General features: G+C 44.2%; 1 protein-coding gene across 1 annotated transcript in view; it reads right to left on the reverse strand.

Annotated features, from left to right (window-relative positions):
• Positions 1-8027, reverse strand: part of LOC130356554 (preprofallaxidin-9-like) — a 131333-nt gene extending 123306 nt beyond the window's left edge. The window contains exon 1 of the mRNA XM_056558242.1: positions 7995-8027. The gene's annotated coding sequence lies outside the window, so the exon portion shown is untranslated. The remainder of the gene's footprint in view (positions 1-7994) is intronic.
• Positions 8028-8838: the final 811 nt, after the last annotated feature.

The following is an 8838-nucleotide window of genomic DNA, read 5'->3' on the forward strand; positions in this document are numbered from 1 at the left end:
GGAGCTGGAGACCCCGATCCCCGGAGTGAATGTTGGGATCGGGGCCCCAGGAGCAGCGGCGGCGACGACGAGGGACTGACTTTCCGGCGTGGATCGTTGAAGGTGAGTGACAGCCTCCTGCTGTTGCTTAGCAACAGCTCCCAGCATGCAAAAAGGGCATGCTGGGAGCTGTAGTTATGCAACAGCAGGAGGCAGACCACCCCAACTCCCAGCATTCCCTTATGGGCATGCTGGGACTTATGGTTTTGCAACAGCTGGAAGCACATTTTTTCTATGGAAAAGTGTACCTTCAGCTGTTGTATAACTACAACTCCCAGCTTGCACAAACAGCTAAAGTGCATGCTGGGAGTTGTAGTGGTGCATCTGCTGGTTGCATAACTACAACTCCCAGTATGCCCGTTGGCTGTCGGTGACTGCTGAGAGTTGTAGTTTTGCCACAGCTGAAGGCACACTGGTTGTGAAACTTAGAGTTTTTTTTTTTTACCTAACTCAGTGTTTCACGACCGGTGTGCCTCCAACTGTTGCAAACTCCAACTCTCAGCAGTCAATGTACACCATGCACCGTACATGCTGGGAGTTGTAGTTTTGCAACAGCTGGAGGCACACTGGTTGTGAAACACTGAGTTAGGTCACAAACTCAGTGATACATAACCAGTGTGCCTACAGCTGTTGCAAAACTAAAACTCTCAGCATGTACAGTCTGTCAGCACATGCTGGGAGTTGTAGTTTTGCAACAGCTGGATGTCCCCTCCCCCCAATGTGAATGTACATGGTACAGTCACATGGGCGGAGGTTTACTGCAAGTATCTGGCTGCAAGTTTGAGCTGCGGCAAATTTTCTGTCGCAGCTCAAACTGCCAGCGAGAAACTACTGTGAACCCCCGACCGTGCGACTGTACCCTAAAAACACTACACTACACTAACACAAAATAAAATAAAAAGTAAAAAACACTACATATATACACATACCCCTACCTAGCCCCCCTCCCCAATAAAAATGAAAAACGTCTGGTACTCCACTGCTTCCAAAACGGAGCCTCTAGCTGTTGCAAAACAACAACTCCCAGTATTGTTGGACAGACGTTGACTGTCCAGGCATGCTGGGAGTTTTGCAACAGCTGGAGGCACCCTGTTTGGGAATCACTGGCGTAGAATTCCCCTATGTCCACCCTTATGCAAGTCCCTAATTTAGGCCTCAAATGCGCATGGCGCTCTCACTTTGGAGCCCTGTCATATTTCAAGGCAACAGTTTAGGGTCACACATGGGGTATCGCCGTACTCGGGAGAAATTGTGTTACAAATTTTGGGGGGTATTTTCTGCTTTTACCCTTTTTAAAAATGTAAAATTTTTGGGAAAACAAGCATTTTAGGTAAAAATTTATTTTTTTTTTTTACATATGCAAAAGTCGTGAAACACCTGTGCGGTATAAAGGTTCACTTAACCCCTTGTTGCGTTCCCCGAGGGGTCTAGTTTCCAAAATAGTATGCCATGTGGGTTTTTTTTGCTATCCTGGCACCATAGGGGCTTACTAAATGCGGCATGCCCCCAGAGCAAAATTTGCTTTCAAAAAGTCAAATGTGACTCCTTCTCTTCCGAGACCTGTAGTGCGCCAGCAGAGCACTTTTTACCCCCATATGAGGTGTTTTCTGAATCGGGAGAAATTGGGCTTCAAATTTTTAGGGGTATTTTCTGCTATTACCCTTTTTAAAAATGTAAAATTTTGGGGAAAACAAGCATTTTAGGTAATTTTTTTTTTTTTTACATTTGCAAAAGTCGTGAAACACCTGTGGGGTATAAAGGCTCACTTTACCCCTTGTTACGTTCCCCGAGGGGTCTAGTTTCCAAAATGGTATGCCATGTGTTTTTTTTTTGCTGTTCTGGCACCATAAGGGCTTCCTAAATGCAACATGCCCCCCAAAAACCATTTCAGAAAAACGTACTCTCCAAAATCCCCTTGTCGCTCCTTCCATTCTGAGCCCTCTACTGCGCCCGCCGAACACTTCACATAGACATATGAGGTATATGCTTACTCGAGAGAAATTGGGCTACAAATACAATTAAAAATTTTGTCCTTTTACCCCTTGTAAAAATTAAAAAATTGGGTCTACAAGAACATGTGAGTGTAAAAAATGAAGATTGTGAATTTTCTCCTTCACTTTGCTGCTATTCGTGTGAAACACCTAAAGGGTTAAAACGCTGACTGAATGTCATCTTGAATACTTTGGGGGGTGTAGTTTTTATAATGGGGTCATTTATGGGGTATTTCTAATATGAAGACCCTTTAAATCCACTTCAAACCTGAACTGGTCCTTGAAAAATTTTGTGAAAAATCAGAAAATTGCTGCTGAACTTTGAAGCCCTCTGGTGTCTTCCAAAAGTAAAAACACGTCAATTTTATGATGCAAACATAAAGTAGACATATTGTATATGTGAACCAAAAAAAATGTATTCGTAATATCCATTTTCCTTACAAGCAGAAAGCTTCTAAGTTAGAAAAATGCTAAATTTGTAAAATTTTCATCAAATTTATGGATTTTTCACCAAGAAAGGATGCAAGTATCGACAAAAATTTACCACTATGTTAAAGTAGAATATGTCACGAAAAAAAAATCTCGGAATCAGAATGATAACTAAAAGCATTCCAGAGTTATTAATGTTTAAAGTGACAGTGGTCAGATGTGCAAAAAACGCTCCGGTCCTTAAGGCCAAAATGGGCTTGGTCCTGAAGGGGTTAAATTATGTACACATAAAAAAAACGAAACTGAAACCAAAGATTTCATATCAAAAACTTTATTATAAGTGAAACAGGATGTTAATACACTACAATACTTACCTAATGAGCCTTATTTACTGCGCATCTGTGCGTGTTTCTGTCTAAGTCCCGATGCAGGCGGAAGTACGCAAGTACACACTGTGCGCAGCCGGAAGTACGCAATCGCTCTGCTTGGACGGCGCATTCACACCTCGTACACTCACGGACCCGATGTACAGGCAAATCAACAAACAACTTGCGCAGCTCTTAGTGCACAGAACGTCATAATCGGTAACATCATCCTATTGGTAATAAATAACTGTCAATCAAGTGTCTAAGGCAATGTGTCTTTTGTATTTAGCTGTCAATCACAGGATAAGACCTTGGATTGGAGGAATAAAACTCTGGTATGGGATAGGCTGACAAATAACTCGCACATATTGGTTAGAGAGCACATCAATCATTGGGGATCCACTGACATTGGTGTATTTCTGGAATACAATTTCCTGTGACCTCATGAGGGGAAGTGATAAGAACCCCCGTCACAGCATTTTGTATTCAGTGCCCATTTGCCTCTTGACAACGCTACTTAGGTAGTGAAACATGTTGAGGGGGGCAGCTTAAGTTTTAACACAGACGCCCTGTCCTGAATGTTTCATTAGTGCTGGTGTTACTGCAGGCACCTTGCATTGCTTCACAAGTTCACAAAATTAGACCAGGTGGTCAATATATTGAATCCAAATCAGGACAATGGAGCAGATGATAATTTTAAAATTTGAATATTATGCAGAATTTACAATAAAGATTGCACTTTTAATTAGAGTGTATGGGAAAACAAGGGTTTTGTTGGGTTACCCTAGGGTGACCTATAAGTTAGTGGTTGAATACATCCAGCAGTACATCCATATCCAATCATTCCTACTCTCTTACCACTCGGTTCAACGAGAAATCAAGAAATCCCGGACTTAAGGCTCTGTTCCGGGACTGCGCTCTCAGCTGTGCACGCGGGGTAGACAGCAACCACACTGTGCCCGCACATTCTCAGCCAATCCATAAGCAAACAGAGCGCATGACATCTCCATAGTCTGGGACTCAGGGGCAGTGGCGCTGCGACCCGGGTGCGGGGGGGGGCGGCCCGCACCGGGTGACACCAACCTAACGGGGTGACACCAAGACGCTCCCCAGCACCCCCCCTCCCCAGCTACACCGACACCCCCGTCAGTACCCGACCGACAGCACCCCCCCCCGGCATTGACCAGCGCTGTGCGCCCGTCCAACAGCACCCCCCCAGCATTTACCAGCGCTGTGCGCCCGTCCAACAGCACCCCCCCCCCCCGACATTCACCAGTGCTGTGCGCCCGTCCAACAGCACTTTAACCCCCCCCCCCCCCCCGGCATTCACCAGCGTTGTGCGCCGGTCCAACAGCACTTTAACCCCCCCCACCCCCCCGGCATTCACCTGCACTTTGCGCCTGTCAGCACCCACCCTCCCCCCGCCCTTCATCGCCGCTGTGCGCCCGTCCGTCAGCACCACCTCATGGGACGTCAGTGACGTCACTCGCAGTGCGCCAGAAGAGAAGGAGCGCTGCGCTGTATGGGTGAGTGTGTGTGTCTGTCTCTCTGTCTGTCGCTATCTCTTTATGTGTGTGACTGTCTGTGTGTGACTCTGTGTATGTGTGTGTGTATGTATGTGACTGTGTGTGACTCGGTGTGTGTGTGTGTATGTGACTGGGTGTGTGTCTGTGTGTGTGTTGCAGGGGGACCCAGGAGCGCTACACCCCTGCCCACAATCATTTCTTGTATTGGAATTATGTAGGAGGCCTTCTGGTGTGCCAAGTATGCCTTATTTTCTGTGTGTGTGTGTGTGTGACTCTGTGACTCTGTGTGTGTGTGACTGTGTGTGTGTGACTCTGTGTGTGTGACTCTGTGTGTGTGACTGTGACTCTGTGTGTGTCTGTCTGTGAGTGTGTCTCTCTGACTGTGTGTGTGTTTGTGTGTGTGTCTCTCTGTGTTGTATGTGTTTTTTTTTTGTGGGGGGGGGGGGGGGGTTAAACAGCAATCTAATGTGGGGAGTCTTTGACCCATTGTGGGGAACCTGCAAGGGAACCTGAGGCCTAATGTGGGGTAACTACTACCAAATGTGCGGAGTTTATGCTACCTAATGTGGGGAATCTGTGCTACCAAATGTGGGGTGTCTATGCTACCTAATGTGGGGAATCTGTGCTACCGAATGTGGGGAATCTATGTTACCTAATGTGGGGAAACTGCAACCTAATGTGGGGAATCTGTGCTACTTAATGTGGGGAAATTGCTACCTAATGTGGGGGAACACGTACCAAATGTGGGGAATCCATGCTGCCTAATGTGGGGGAACTGCTGCCTACCTAATGCTCCCCCCCTGGCAGTAGCACCCTCATCATCCACCAGCAACACCCCCCACCCCCAGCAGTAACACCTCCATCAGCAGATCCTGATGGTGGATGATGGCAGTGCTCCTGCCGGGAGGATGATCCTGTGGATGGATAATGGGGGTGATACTGCCAGGGGGGATGGCCAGTTGCACCCTCATCATCCTCCAGCAACACCCCCCCAGTAGTAGCACCCCCATCATCCACTAGCAACACCACCAAAACCCCCCTCCCGTGGTAATAGCATCAGCTAACGGATGTTGAGGGGTGTTACTGCGGTTGTGGTATTATATTCAGAGGGTGCACTGTATGGCAACGTTATATTCAGAGGGCGCAGTTTGTGGTAGTATTATATTCAGAGGGTACAGTGGGTGGTAGTATTATATTCAGGGGTACAGTGTGTGGCGGTATTATATTCAGGGGTACAGTATGTGGTAAATTTATATTCAGAGGGTACAGTATGTGATGGTATTATATTTAGAATGTACAGTGTGTGGTAGTATTATATTCAGAGGGTACAGTGTGTGGCAGTATTATATTCAGGGGTACAGTATGTGGTAGATTTATATTCAGAGTGTACAGTATGTGTTGGTATTATATTCAGAATGTACAGTGTGTGATAGTATTATATTCAGTGGGTACGGTGTATGGAAGGCTTATAATCAAAGAGTGTAGTGTATAGTAGTATTATATTTAGAGGATACAGTGTCTGGCAGGTTTATAATAATACTTGTTTTCATATAGAGGATGAGAATGCGCTGACATAGTGAGGAGACGTCTGGGCGTCACATTCTACAGACAGAAGTTTTAGCTGGAACAATTCCTGGTGGTATGTTCCATCTGTATTAGATAAGGGAAGACTATAGAGAAGACGTCACCTATAGTCACTGATATCATTGTGTATTCTCCTCACTATAGAGAAGACGTCACCTGTAGTCACTGATATCATTGTGTATTCTCCTCACTATAGAGAAGACGTCACCTGTAGTCACTGATATCATTGTGTATTCTCCTCACTATAGAGAAGACGTCACCTGTAGTCACTGATATCATTGTGTATTCTCCTCACTATAGAGAAGACGTCACCTGTAGTCACTGATATCATTGTACATTCTCCTCTCTGTGTCCTATTAGAACTGGAGTCACTTAAGTTCTACAGTTATGGTGAGTGAAACTACAACTCCCAGCATAACCTCACCACTGCTCAAAGGAGTACTCTACTGGAAAACATTTTTTTTTTTTTATCAATTGGTGCTACAAAGTTAAACAGATTTGTAAATTACTTCTATTTAAAAATCTTAATCCTTCAGGTACTTATTAGCTGCTGTATAAGTGATTCACAGGAAATTCTTTTCTTTATTAATTTATTTTCTGTCTGACCACAGTGCTCTGTGCTGACACCTTTGTCCATGTCAAGAACTGTCCATAGTAGGAGCAAATCCCCATAGCAAACCTCTCCTGCTCTGGACAGTTCCTGACATGGACAGAGGTGTCAGCAAATAGCACTGTGGTCAGACTGGAAAGAACTACACAACTTCTTGTGGAGCATACAGCAGCTGATAAGTACTGTAAGGATTAAGATTTTAAATAGAAGTAATTTAAAAATCTGTTTAACTTTCTGGCACCATTTGATATAAAAGTAAATGTTTTCCAGTGGAGTACCCATTTAAGTAATTCTGGGAGCTGTATATTTAAATGGTGAAAACTTCTTTAACACTTTCCTATTCTGTGGCAACTGGTATATCTGATTATTATACTGGAATTTCTCACAATGCGCTACAACAGTGTCACAACAGGCTAAAAACTTACTGGGGGGGGGGAGGTATGGGGTGACACCATTTTCTACCACACCGGGTGACACCAACCCTAGCAATGCCACTGCTCAGGGGTTCTACTGCGCATGAATCTGCACTTAGTCCCATATCAAAACACAGCACACTCTGCGAATGACACGAGACTCAGTCAGAAACAGACTATGTTCAAGACCATATTTGGCAAGAGGGGATGTTTGACCACAGGCTTTATGATAGTTAATCTAATTGTTACTTCTTTTTCATACTATAGGTTATTTACAGCAAAAACAAAAAGAAAAATAGCCAGCACAACTACCTAATACACGGGTGCACGCTGCTGTGGCAAATACAAAGTATACAAAAAAGAAGGTAGTAGCATCACTCTTGGTCAAAAGATGGAGGCTCTCAGCGCACTTTTTGATCAAAACGTGTCCCCCATCCACCACGCGGAGGTGGCCTCATTTCGGATGGGACCCTAACACTCATTTCACTCACCTCTGCTGGGCATATGGCCTCTGACTGGGTAACATGCTGGATCCACTATCAATTTAAAACACCTCCTGTGAAACAGGGGAGGGGTGCACGGCTACAGAGAGTGCCACTTCCCCTAAATTGCACAGCAATTGCACAGGTAGATGGGGGGAACACGTTTTGATCAAAAAGTGCTCTAAGAGCCTCCATCTTTTGACAAAGAGTTCTGCTACAACCTTCTTTTTTGTATAGATTATTTAATTAGATGAATGACATTGTTTCTGGATCATATATTGGTAGTTATTCTGGATCAAATGCCATTATTCTCTTAGCCAATATATTCATCCTTGTTCCGCTCTCAAAACACTGACTATGTGTGATTCTAAACGGACAGCTAAACACTTGTTAGAGACTCCAGTAAACAGAAGCCCATGCTTGTATTGTCCACCAGAGGACTCCAACTTTATTTTAGTCTGTGAAACTGCAATACAATACAATAACAACATATCAGTACACATGGAATCATTAGCCTAGCATAAATGACAAATAACTAAGCAGAAAGGCACTTACAGGTGATGATGTCCCAAACCTCATGGGAGAGATAGATACATGCTGCCTGCCCAGAGGAAGAGTGACCTCAAGATGGTGGAAGAGCTTCCTGGAACAAAGGTCACTTCCTGTCTGTATAAACTATCTGTGTAAGTAAAGCTGATATTAACTTCCGCCACTAGATGGCAGTGGTACACTACACAACCTATCATTATAATGCAGTTAACCTAAAAAGGCAGCACACTCCCTGCCTGATATAATACATTATATCACTATCTATACATATCTGATGTACAGGGAAAAACATATTAATAAGATAATGTATTCCTGACCAGAACTAGTAACAAACTATAACATAAGTCCACAATATCAGTGTCTCTTGGCTGTGGCACTTCAAGCTGGTAATCCACATGAAGATATAGTTCTGTCCATAAACCCATCTTTAGATAGGAGAAGCCGCACTAGGCCAAACTATCTCCTACCCCATTTGTAATCCACAGAATGGAATTCAGCTCGTGGCAAATGTCACATTTGAAAACTCTCAGTGACAAGCTCTTAGTTATGTATTGAGCCAATAACAGGATAGAAATACTCAAAGGAGAACAATGACATCAGAAACTGGTCTGGCGTACACTTTAACAGTCCCTTGTTTCGTGACTTTTACTTCAACCTTTCTGACATTACCATCTTTACTTGGCAACGTATTTGTGACAATTCCCATAGGCCAGTTATTTCTGCTTTCTTGAATATCTTTCAATAACACAACATTTCCCACCTTGACATTGGGACCAGTCTCTGCCCATTTCTTGCGACTTTGTAAGGTAAATAGGTAATCTCTCCTCCATCTCTTCCAAAATGTATCAGC

Source organism: Hyla sarda, chromosome 2 (assembly GCF_029499605.1).
Source record: "Hyla sarda isolate aHylSar1 chromosome 2, aHylSar1.hap1, whole genome shotgun sequence".
Classification (NCBI taxonomy): Eukaryota; Metazoa; Chordata; class Amphibia; order Anura; family Hylidae; genus Hyla; species Hyla sarda.